The sequence below is a fragment of the Rhinoderma darwinii genome, chromosome 2 (genome assembly GCF_050947455.1).
Source record: "Rhinoderma darwinii isolate aRhiDar2 chromosome 2, aRhiDar2.hap1, whole genome shotgun sequence".
NCBI classification, from domain to species: Eukaryota; Metazoa; Chordata; class Amphibia; order Anura; family Rhinodermatidae; genus Rhinoderma; species Rhinoderma darwinii.
In genome coordinates, this window is record NC_134688.1 from 357,401,928 (window position 1) to 357,414,630 (window position 12,703).

The window sequence follows — 12,703 nt, forward strand, 5'->3', positions numbered from 1 at the left end:
AATCAGACACTGGATCCGGAACACGTCATATCAATCTCTGGTTACACGGTGGCTAAAAGTTGCCATAAAATTGTGTTCACGAGTTATTCCATAAGGGTAAACAGTTGCAAGTGACCTTGAAATTATATCGAAACTCACATCCGTACTAAAATTTTTACAATAGTTGGAGGATTGTTTCAACTTTTTCTCCATAGGGAATAATTATAGTTGAATTGCAAGAACCTGTCAGCTCTTCTGACTTGAATGTTTTAGTAAATACTTGTATTCCCTTGAATTAACAATGCTGTATCAACTTTTCTTAGATCTCTGCAATGTGCCATTCCTTTGTGCCATTCCAATGTGCCATTTCCTCCTGGAAATGTATAAATACATTGACAACTGGGCGTTACCATTCCCCTTGTCATTAAGGTGGCCCTACATAGTCTGACATTGACAGTACAGATTGGACAGTTACACCGTCGGTAGATTCATACATTTCCATAATGAATAGCAGAGACTGATAGTAGCCCTCATACCATACCACTTGTTAAGTCCCCTGCCCACCTGGACAACAAATAAAACACAGTCAACAGTACTTCTTTGTTCAATGGAGATCGGTCACAGCTTTATTTATCAAATCTTAATAATAAAATTGTAAGGCACTTAATAATTCTGACACCACTATGCTTTGAAGCAGTATGCCAGACGCTGGGCTCTCAGTGGGCAAGTCCACCTTCACAGCTCCTCCTTCTGAGTATCCATTCACCAACCTTGAACTGGTCCCAAGAAAGGACCATAGGAAACAGAGAACTAGAGCAAGAAAAGTGTAACTGTTCACAACAACTAACTGATTACTTACAAGACATCTCTCCAATACCATATACTGTCTAAACCCAGCTAATAGCAGGGGAGGGAGGACAGATGGGACAACAAGCCTCCAGGACCTCTACAGAGGTTGAAGAGGAAGACCTGGAGGTTAGGGAGACCTAAATAGCCCACGTTGGTGAGTGGGACACAACTTCTATTGGCCTAAGTATTGGGCAGCACCATTAAATTCCTTTAGATGGGGTGGGCTGGCTTAAAGCAGCCTCAGCTGCTCTGCCAGTGTTGGCCAAAAAATGGTGATCCCTTCAGTCAGGACTCACCGGTCCACCTAAAAAGCTTCTCCTCCAAAGTATGAACTTATCAAACATCGCCAGCTAGTCAGTGTACCCCTACATGGGACTCCAACTGCCACCCAACAAAAATAGGGCTGCTGAACACTTTCAAGGAAAATATCAAACCCGATATCATTCAGTTCTCATCAGACGACAGTGCTATCCCCCGCGAACTGACGGTGCCAAATGACAGAACCTGAACCTGGATCGTATAAAATATGACAGACGAGCATTGATGGTTTACTTTACCTTCTCAACTGCCACTGCATTCCATGCACCCTGACAAACAAGACAAGGAATCATCTCAGACCAAACAACGATCAATTCTGGAAAGAAACTAGGCAGCCTCTCTAAATCAGAATGCATGAGAGTTTGTAACTCAGATATGTGCAAGAAACAGAGATCATTGCCCCCTGTGTGAATAACCAGGATGATGGGACCACTGACAACCATTATAATATTAACAGCCTCTCAGAGAATTTGTAACCATCCAAAACTCAAATGTCCTTCCAGAACATATTCACCTCACGAAATCCAAGGTTTCTGCCACCTGACCAGCACTCTGCCCTCAGGGAAGCCCAAAAGATATAAGGATGGCCCACGTTCAAAGACGTCAGCTTCCGGCAATCCTACGTAGACTCAGTAGCAGCTCTTATATTGAAGGAATGCGTTCCAAGCTCAGAAAGGACTGCCCCTGCGAAAGTCAAACAGGGCTGAATTTGGATTTGGTTAGTAGGGAACCGTCCTCAGACAGCAGGAGGATGCACTTCTTTTAGAGGAATCTAAGCACCGCGTCCAAAGATGTCTGTCCTAGAATGCTATATAGGAAACGGCATTCAAAACAACGTTGTCACACATCACACCGCCAGGAATGGAACTGGAGGGGGACGCTGTGCTTGCTGATCCACAACACACCAAAAAAAGGCCAAACTAAAGCTCACAGAAAACAATGTAGACTCAAAAGGGGAGACACATGTGACACGACAAGCAAAAAGGCTGCACAACATCTTATAAGAGACAGGACATGTACATTCTGTATGCACATGTTCCATCTTCCATCCGTTTCAGACCACAAACCACTTTGTACAATCCTCCAGCCCAAGAAATGAATCGAAAAGCAACACAGGTGAGACTGTGCGATCAGCTCAGAAACGCAAATATTCCACACAAATAACAAATACTTCAGTCACTTGTAAGTGAGCCAGCTCATGCAATGCAACGTCACGACCACCCACCTGACACAACCACTCCCCCGGTCCGTGCCTTATTATGCTGCTGCTTTATAGCAGGAGTGACATCAGCTGAGCTCCACCAGGTCCCAAAGGATTGGTGGGCAAAGATGACCTTCCAATAGCACTTCTCGAGCAACCTGTAGCTTCCTGTCATACGGCTTATCAGATACCCGGCTCTCCGTGTCAACCTTGTGCTGGTCAACAGAAATCAATGACCAAATGTCTACATATGCATTACTCCAAATCTTGGACTAGGTGCCCTCATCTAGATGATCACTCAGAAGGCTAACCCCACCGAAAAAGGCATTAAGGATGCTGGGAGAGGGGGAGTAGCTAAACTACCCAGCCACACCAGACAGAGGGGTGGCTGGAGAATAGCAAGCAGCCAAGGCCGCACTTCCCATGAGGAGCAGGGGGACTCTGACTTAAAGAGGCTCTGTCACCACATTATAAGTGCCCTGTCTCCTACATAAGGAGATGGGCGCTGTAATGTAGGTGACAGTAATGCTTTTTATTTAAAAAAAACTATCTATTTTCACAACGTTAGGAGCGATTTGGGTTTATGCTAATGAGCTTTCTTAATGCCCAAGTGGGCGTACTTTTACTTTCGACCAAGTGGGCGTTGTACAGAGGAGTACATGACGCTGACCAATCGGCATCATGCACTCCTCTCCATTCATTTACAATGCACTAGCGATATAGTTATATCACTTTGTGCAGCCTCATACACAAGCCCTAACATTACTACAGTGTCCTGATAATGAATACGCATGACCATCCAGCCTGGACGTCATGTGTACTCAGAATCCTGACACTTCTGACTCTTTTTTTGTGAGATTCCGGCAGGTGAAACCAAATCTGGTTTAGCTCCGTAATCTCGCGAGATTCCGGGGTCTGTGTCGGCAGCTCCGTAGAAATGAATGGAGCGCCGGTCCCGCTTGTGCGCATGCGTGACCAGCGCTCCATTCATTTCCACAGAGCTGCGCAGACGCCGGAAGTCAGAGGTTAGTCATGGAGAACTTGGGGGGACTTTCAGTCCCCCGTTCTCCCTATCGCTGCCAGCGATCACACATGTATCCCCTGTCCTGTGGATAGGGGATACATGTATTTTATTAGCACAGTGTAGGTCGCATTTTTTTGGGAGGGGGGACGCTATATGGCGTTATCTACAGGGGGGGGGGCTGTATGGCGTTCCCTACAGGGGGGGGGCTGTATGGCATTCCCTACAGGGGGGGACGCTGTATGGCGTTCCCTACAGGGGGGGGACACGCTGTATGGCGTTCCCTACGGGGGGGACGCTGTATGGTGTTCCCTACGGGGGGGACGCTGTATGGCGTTCCCTACAGGGTGGACGACGCTGTATGGTGTTCCCTACGGGGGGGGGACGCTGTATGGCGTTCCCTACAGGGGGGGGACGCTGTATGGCGTTCCCTACAGGGAGGGGGACGCTGTATGGCGTTCCCTACAGGGGGGCTGTATGGCGTTCCCTACAGGGGGGGCTGAATGGCATTCCCTACAGACCCCCCCTGTAGGGAACGCCATACAGACTCCCTGTAGGTAACGCCATACAGTCCCCCCTGTCGATAACGCCAGACAGCCCCCTCTGTAGGGAACGCCATACAGCCCCCCTCTAGATAACGCCATACAGTCCCCCCTCTAGATAACGCCATACAGCCCCCTCTATAGATAGCGCCATACAGCCCCCCTGTAGATAGCGCCATACAGTTCCCCCTGTAGATAGCGCCATACAGCCCCCTCTGTAGATAGCGCCATACAGCCCCCTCTGTAGATGTCTACAAAGGTGGCTGTATGGCGTTATCTACAGGAGGGCTGTATGGCGTTATTAAAAGGGGGGGTTTGTAAAAAAGGCACTATCTACAAGGGGGGGGGGGGGTTGTGTGACACCCAGGGGAGGGGGGGCCCCAGTCAAAATTTGCTATGGGGCCCAGTCTTTCCTAGTTACGCCCCTGTTGCAAAGTATGGAGCAGACCCGCATCGGACATCCTGAATTTACACTGGACAGGACAACAAGCCTCCAGCACATAAATAACCCACGCTGGTGGAAATGGCACAACTTCTATTGGCCTAAGTATAGGGCAGTACCATTCAATCTTTTTCAGAGGTTGGGCTGGGTTAAAGCATTAAATTACATTAGCAATGTGTTCTTGTGGTAATTGTGAAAATGTATAGTTTTCTAAAGAAACAGTTCTATGTTTTAGGGAGTTACTATGTTTATTTCATTTGGAGACTAAATTTACAATCCATAGTACTCATAGGGTGCAGTCACATGAGGCACATTTTATCGCAGGATATCAGTTCCAATCAACTGAATGGAACTTGCAGAAATCCAGGCAGCTTATACAGAAAAACCCTCAGATAAATAGAACTGATTTTCAGTCCCAGAAATTTCTGCAACAAAATCTGCCGCATGTGACTGATCCCTAAAAGCATGTGTTCTAACCTTGCTGGTTGTGCTTTTTAAGAATGGAATTGAAATCTTTTGCAGAGTGTATTTACAGTATGTAGAATTCCCTGTAAACTTGGGAGACCATGTGCTCCTATTAATACAGTATTTGCTTTTGTGTATATATCAACACCTCTGTCCTAGAACACACAGTTATGTCCCGTACAGCAGTGACCTGCGGCACAATGCATTTCAGTAATTGTCACATTGTGAACACGAGGACACTATACAGGTACAGAAGGTTTCGTTGCGAATCCTCTCATTCACGTTTTTCTCACAAGATCAAATCCTCTCATTCACGTTTTTCTCAAGTGATGCCATGAATTCATACACACGTTTACTCACAACACATAGAATACACTTATAGGCTAATCTGATACAGGTAAGAAACACATTTATACCACCATGAAGACCCACAAATTCAAAACCACCTGATAACTTGAAATTATGAGTTGGACCAAGTAAGTAAAAGAAAGAGTAAGGCCGCCAATACCCTGGATATGGATTCCTGTTGGTGGAAAATGCAATAGGGTCTGCCATACACAAGTTTACTCTCTCAGGGGGCAAATAAATTGGACGTATTTATCTTTTTTTTATGCATGTTACTGCATCTTCATCCAGGAAAGCAATGACAAAGATGTCTAGATGTCTCTCAAATTTATTTTACATTTAAGAAATATGGTGCAAAGTACATGGTTTACCCAAATGAACATGTTAATCCCTAAATAAAATTGACTTCAGTAAATTAGGTTTAAAATGGAGTGCTGCTATGCATATAGCCCTGAATGGAGGGACCATGTTATTCATATTGTAAACAGAACACTTCAAAGGGTGACAGTAAGACAATAGAAATCTCCCAGACTGCTCGTTGTTTCCAGGCAAGCTAAATATAAATTCAAATATTGGCATTGAGGTAACAGGAAAGGGAGCACTTATGCATTACATTCCATTGAGATACAATATATTGTGACACAGTATTGGAAGAGAAAGTTAGTTTTAGAGGGATCTGTTCTCAGGAATGAACAATAAAGTGTATTTAAATGACTTGTTTGTAGCAAAAGAATCTGTCAAAAGAAAAGCAACTAATGCAAATTCCCCCTTAGGCCACTTTCAGGCGACATACTACGGGTGATTTTTTTTTGCCCTCATCTGAAAGCGGCCTAAAGCGAAGCTAGCGAGTGAAATCTCTCATGAAATGCGTATCGGGAATTGAAATCAGGTGTACTTTATATGAAAATGTCACACCACAAACCTCACTGAACCCTCTCAGCTTATCCAAATCATACAAATTGCTCACATGACCTCCTCAGACTCATTACATAAAGTATGAAGTGCACAAGACAGTTTTCGACAATAGAAATCTCACCCATTCTGCCAAGCATGCATGTCTGTTTAACAGGGTAGGGGGGGGGGGGGGGGAAATGCCATGTTAAAACACCTTTGGCAGCGACTTATATCCCAGTAGAGGAAAAAAATTACATATTAGATTAGCAGCAGATCCCGACAATCTACATTAATACAGTTTGTATGAGCAGCTTAAAGCTGGATGGATGAACTGCCGAACAAAACTACTTTTTATATATGTAAAGACCTTTTACACGGGCCAATGATCCTGTGAACATGTGTTCATACGAACGCTTGTTCCCTTTCATTGTCCTGAGTAAACAAGGCAAAGATCAGCTGATGAACGAGCGATCGCGACTTTTATGCAACCAAAAAAATGGCCGCTATTCTGCCAACATGATTCAAATGCATGGGGACGAACAATTGTAGCAATGATCGTTCGTTCCCATACTTTACAATCGTTGCTCCATGTGCATGAAGCAAACGAGCGACGATCGACGAGCTGTATTGTCGGCTGGCGCTCGTTATAGGTGGTAAAGCACGAGCGATATCTGCCCATATAAAACCACCTCAACAGAGGCATTCACCGGTATAAAGGGGATTCTAATCACAGACAACACCTTTAACCCTCCTGTCTTATCCATAATCAGCAGTAGATCCTCTCCGCACAGCAAAGGTGCAGTCAACCATGGTGGAAAAATACGTCACAAATTCCGCAAAAGTAATTATGCAGCAAATTCCGCAGCAGAGTTACTTTTTGCGGATTTCGTTCCAAATTTGCTGTATATTTGTTTTGCAGATTTCAGTGCAGAATTTCACATAGAATTGAAGTCTATAATGAAATTCCGTGACCAAAATCTGCAATATAGACAGAAAACGCTGCGTAAAGTAGCTGCAATATTCTGCACGGAAATTTATGTATGTGTTGTAGATTTCGTTTTTACCCATAATAATACATGTTGTAAATTTCAGCTGATTTTTACCGCCACGGAAAATGACGCCACGTGTGACTGCATCCTATAAACTAAGGTTTTTTGCCATTTGTTTTGGGCAAAAAATAAACATTGCTGCAAAAATCATGGTAAATGGTAAAATTGTGATAAGAAACCATGGTACAAACTGTGGTGAAAACAGTATTTTAATCCTACCCTCTTCATCACCCCTTTCCCTTAGCTCCGCTGTCCATGTCTTCTTGTTTTCTTTCTCCATGCTGCTTGTTTCCACTTCAATCGGGCTCCAATAAAATGTATCAAATAAAAGGTAACAATGTGTAAAAATGATGAAAGAAATAAATGTATGCTCTTCACAAACTAAATAAATAAATTTTTAAAAAAAAATTAAAATAAATAAATATATATATATATATATATATATATATATTATTATTTTTTTTTATTTGGTATCCCCATGTCCATAATTTCACGTTGAATAAAAAGTGCGTGGGTAATGATGATAGGTGAATGACCGTAAGGCTGGGTTCACACGTGGCGGAATTTCACTTAAATTCCGCTGCGGACACTCCGCAGTGTTAATCCGCAGCGGAGCCGTTTCTGCATTGACTTCCACTTCTATTTAGAAGTGTTCGTTTAGACGATGCGTAACATTCCGCTGCGGAGCATAGGCTGTGGAGCGGAATTTGGTGTCCGCAGCATGCTCTGTCTGTTGCGGAGCAGTGGCGGACTCATGGCGGAATTTCTCCATTGACTTCAATGGAGATTCTAAGTTCCGCAATGAAGTCCGCAGCTGTCATGCACATGTTATGTGTGCTGCGGATGCGTCTTGCTTTTTTGCCATGACATTTCTTCATTCTGGCTGGACCTATGTATTTCTAGGTCTACAGCCAGACTGAGGAAGTCAATGGGGCTCCCGTAATGACGGGAGCGTTGCTAGGAGACGTCTGTAAATAGTCACTGTCCAGGGTGCTGAAAGAGTTAAGCGATCGGCAGTAACTGTTTCTGCACCCTGGACAGTGACTACCGATCCCAATATACAGCAACCTGTAAAAAAATATAAGTTCATACTTACCAAGAACTCCCTGCTTCTGTCTCCAGTCCGGCCTCCCAGGATGACGTTTCAGTCTAAGTGACGGCTGCAGCCAATCACAGGCCAAGCACAGGCTGCAGCGGTCACATGGACTGGCGCGTCATCCAGGGAGGTCGGGCTGGATGCCGAAAGAGGGACGCGTCACCAAGACAACGGCCGGTAAGTATGAAATTCGTTTACTTTCACTAGGGAAAGTGCTGTCCCTTCTCTCTATCCTGCACTGATAGGGAGAAGGGAAGCACTTTTCCCGCAGTCCGCAGCAGCTAGTCCGCATCAATTTTCTGCACATTTTGTGCAGATCCGCAGCCGTAATCCGCAACCCGGATTAGGTGCGGCATTGATGCGGACAGTTGCGGAGGAAATCCGCCACGTGTGGTCATGCCCTAAAGAAAAACTGCTGGAAACTTTGTTTTTGCTTAATTTCCTCGCCGCGTCCACTAAAATTAAAAATAGTGTTACATGCAAACAAATTAATAAAAAAGCCATCCTTGTTAGTGGTTGTCCACTATGGATCATAGAGGGGGGTCTTGAGCGGCGGACCGCCTATAATATCTATATGCCTTAATACGGCATATGGAAATGGGTTTGTGAGATGAGACAACCCTTTAGGATTAATCATTTTGCAGGTGATTATTGTGCGCTCATCAACAAAAAATTCTTAGGATAATTCAAAAGTCTTTTATGAGGATGAAATTCTGACCAATATTTTATAATAAGTAACGTGATGAAGAAAAGGGAAGAAGGGGCCAGCACATGGATGGTGACCTCATGTTTGAGTTGGTTTCCACGTGGGGGGAGGATTAGATGACAACACTTGGAGTGTTACAAGCTTCCTCCCCACAGTCACTGCTATGTCAGTAGTCTCCACCCAGCACATTTCACTAACATGCCCCTGCACATCCACAGCTACAGGGATTGTGCTCTGCTACAGTGTATCACATACAGGACATTCACACTGCACTCATCACATCACAGTATTGAGACGACGCAGTAGAGTGGATTATTATATCCTCCAGTAATGTGGATTTTATACTGAAGCTGCCCTGTCTACTGGACCCTGCACTGGTAAGTAATGCCCTGCTGCCTGTATGTTGCGGAATGTGCCCAGCTGGGTCTATTCGCACACATGGTCTACTATCTGGCAGTAGTACAGCCTTTATCAGTCCTACAACTCTTTCTACTATCTGGTTCTTTTCATTGTGCCAATTGGGCATCTGTAGTTCCGAAATTTCCTATAAACACTCGTTTTTCAAAGAAAAGCTCTGGTTTGGAGCCACTTTATAGATTGTATTCGGAAACTACACACATATAACATTATTATTGTGTATGTTACATGTATAAGCAGCGGTGCATACTTGAAAACAGCAGCCTGCATTCTGCATCCTATAAAGTACACGTGGGGAATTTGAAACTCCATGTAGTCCTGAGGGTTATCGGATTTCTTCAAGAGTCAATGGGGTTTTTAGATGATAGCATATTTTAGGGAATTACTATGTATGCGCTTTTTATGTTTTATCATTTATGAACGAGGAATTTCCATCTGTTAAAATCATCGTACATGTACCGGTATTTATGCCAATGCCAAATGACCGGAGCCGTATATGTGCGACATTCACTGATACTGCTATTGATAACTTTGTTTTTTATGTTTGCACAATCTATAAATCTGCAATAAATTATAACTTTATCATTGATTGTTTTGCGCATTTAGACTGGGCAAACAAACAAATTGTACCAATTTGCTTCATGTAAATGTAGCTTTACAATACGTATATATGTGACTCCCCGTTTGTTGTGAAGCTTCGATTTCCAGCTGCCTCCACTGCTGTAATATTTGAATAGTTGCTGTGCATCAAAACATTAGTTGGTGCTGCAGGGGTTAAATGACAGTTCTGCACAGAAAAGATTACTAAGAGCAGCTGATGAATAGATTTTTTGCTACAGTTGGAGTGATTTTCCCGAGATTATGCATTGCCCAATTTATTAGCATACGCGTAAATATTTGTATACTTATTATATACCAAATCCTTTTTTTTTAAGGCATAATCCTAATTTGGGGAATTGGTAGCAATGATATTTGCATAGTTGATAATCAGGCATAATAATAACAATGTGTCAACTACAAAGGTGAATTTGACTAATTTTATTTGACTTATATGGGTTATTGCTTTCTGGAGTCCCTACTGTTTTGTATTACTGAGCATGTATGGTGGCACACGGAGTCCCTACTGTTTTATGTTAATGAGCCTGTATGGTGGCACACGGAGTCCCTACTGTTTTGTATTAATGAGCCTGTATGGTGGCACACGGAGTCCCTACTGTTTTGTATTAATGAGCCTGTATGGTGGCACACGGAGTCCCTACTGTTTTGTATTAATGAGCCTGTATGGTGGCACACGGAGTCCCTACTGTTTTGTATTAATGAGCCTGTATGGTGGCACACGGAGTCCCTACTGTTTTGTATTAATGAGCCTGTATGGTGGCACACTGAGTCCCTATTGTTATGCATTATGAAACCGTGGGCCCCTGTACAGCTTCATGTTCTCCACTAGAAGCCATACTTATTTGACATTATAAGTTGTTCCTTGTATTCATACAACAAATGGGGCATACAGTATGAGATTGTATATACACATTACATTAGGAATCTAACGCTACAGCAGAAGTAAAACCTGACCATGTGAATATTCAGTGTACACACGTCAGGCCAAAATTGTGTTTATTTTGGTCATTCAGGCTCCGGACCAAATGACTAGTTTGGAAAGTGAGAGGGACCCACATGGGATCCTGGACTGCGGTTCATGCTACCTAGTGATGAATCCATTTACAGAAATGATTTTATAGTCTGAGTCACCTGGTAGTAAAAGGATACAAATAATAAATGATTGAATTTCCGGTTGGTTACTCACCAGATTATTACACTTTGTTTTCCCCCAGAAGGATGATTTGTGTATTGTCTACCACAGGCAAACTATTAAAGATTGACATAGGGATCACTGATCCCTCCTATCTACCGTATGTCATACTCTTAATAACTCCTATAGCTGTAGCTCATGCATGCTTTGTATAGACTAAAAGAATGGTTATCAGAAAGATCAGTCATTTTACCCACTAATATGACCGCTGGCATAGGGATCACTGATCCCTCCTATCTATAGCATGATCTTTACAGTGACAGACCTATAGCTTGGTGTGTGCAGACTTGAAGGAATGGTTATCACAAACATCAGAGATTCTCCCCAATTTTGACTGCATAATTTTATGGGATAAATTGCACTAAAAATTAACAGTAAATTGTTCTCATTCTCCTGCTGTTTAAAATTCATTCATTCTATCAGTCAGCTGGATGGCTGACATGGCTACCACTGGAGGTCCCACCAAGGATTTGGATATATATGTATAGTTATACATCCTTCCTTCTGATCCCTTATCTCACTAGGCAGCTTTGCTATTCAGGAGTCTGGGAGAGCTCAGTGGCAACTACAGCCATGTAGGTTGTCAGTTACCTTCACTATATACACATATGGCAAAGAAACCGCGGAATAGAATTTGACATTTGAGTACATATAAGGCTATATTTACTGCTCATTTAATTTTTATTTTGTCGAAAATGCACTGTACCTCAGCCCTGTATAGAAATTGAGGAAATACCAGCATGTGGCATAAAAGTCGATTTGTAAACTTTTGCCTTTGTTTTTGCATGAATACTAATATAGATAAGCGTACAATGCAGCAGGTCATGGTCTCTGACTGCGGAATGTAGGCCAGGTGCAGAAACGCACAGGCAAAGCAAGCCGGGCACACATAATGAGCGATAGTTGCAGTATGGATTTGCGTCAGTCTAGAGAACTGTTATTTGGATACATAGCTGCAGATTATATTCTGCATTATTTTGTGATGATTACTAAATCACTTTATATAGCGGATTGTACACACGGTCAGCCATGCATTCGTCTGTGTTTTTTTTGTACTCCACTGTGTTCCCTGGACTTTGATATAGTGGTCACTAGTCACAGTGCCACTATATAATAATCAGGAAATGTTATAATGCTGCAGAACCAGTTATGAGACTAGAGCTCCAATGCAACTTTTTGTAGTTCGACTTTGCAATCCTAACTATTGAACTACAGCTGCAGTCCAGTGGAATACTTTGAGTTGCATGCAACGGAGTGCACTCCAGTGGACTGCAGCTGTCACTTAAGGCTTTAATCAAACGACCCGGTGTCACGGCCGATTTGCACCCGTGCGGGACACGGTTTCACGGATCCCTCATAGACTTGTGTCTATTGAGGGATCCGGGAAAACAGGCAAAAATAGGACATGTCCTATTTTTTCCTGGGCCGTTCACACGGTCCGTTAAAAAAACGGCCGTGTGAATAGCCCCATAGACATACATTCATTTTAATGCAGCCATGTGACGGCCGTTAAAAAAAACAAATGGCCGATTATACCTGTTGTTTGAATAGGTCCCTAATAGTTAAACC

At 43.2% G+C, this 12,703-nt stretch overlaps 1 protein-coding gene across 2 annotated transcripts in view; it reads left to right on the forward strand.

Annotated features, from left to right (window-relative positions):
• The first annotated feature begins 9,117 nt into the window (after positions 1 to 9,117).
• The window catches only part of DENND2C (DENN domain containing 2C), a 37,757-nt gene continuing 34,171 nt past the window's right edge, over positions 9,118 to 12,703 (forward strand). For both annotated transcript variants that reach the window (XM_075853817.1, XM_075853818.1), the window contains exon 1: positions 9,118 to 9,284. The gene's annotated coding sequence lies outside the window, so the exon portion shown is untranslated. The remainder of the gene's footprint in view (positions 9,285 to 12,703) is intronic.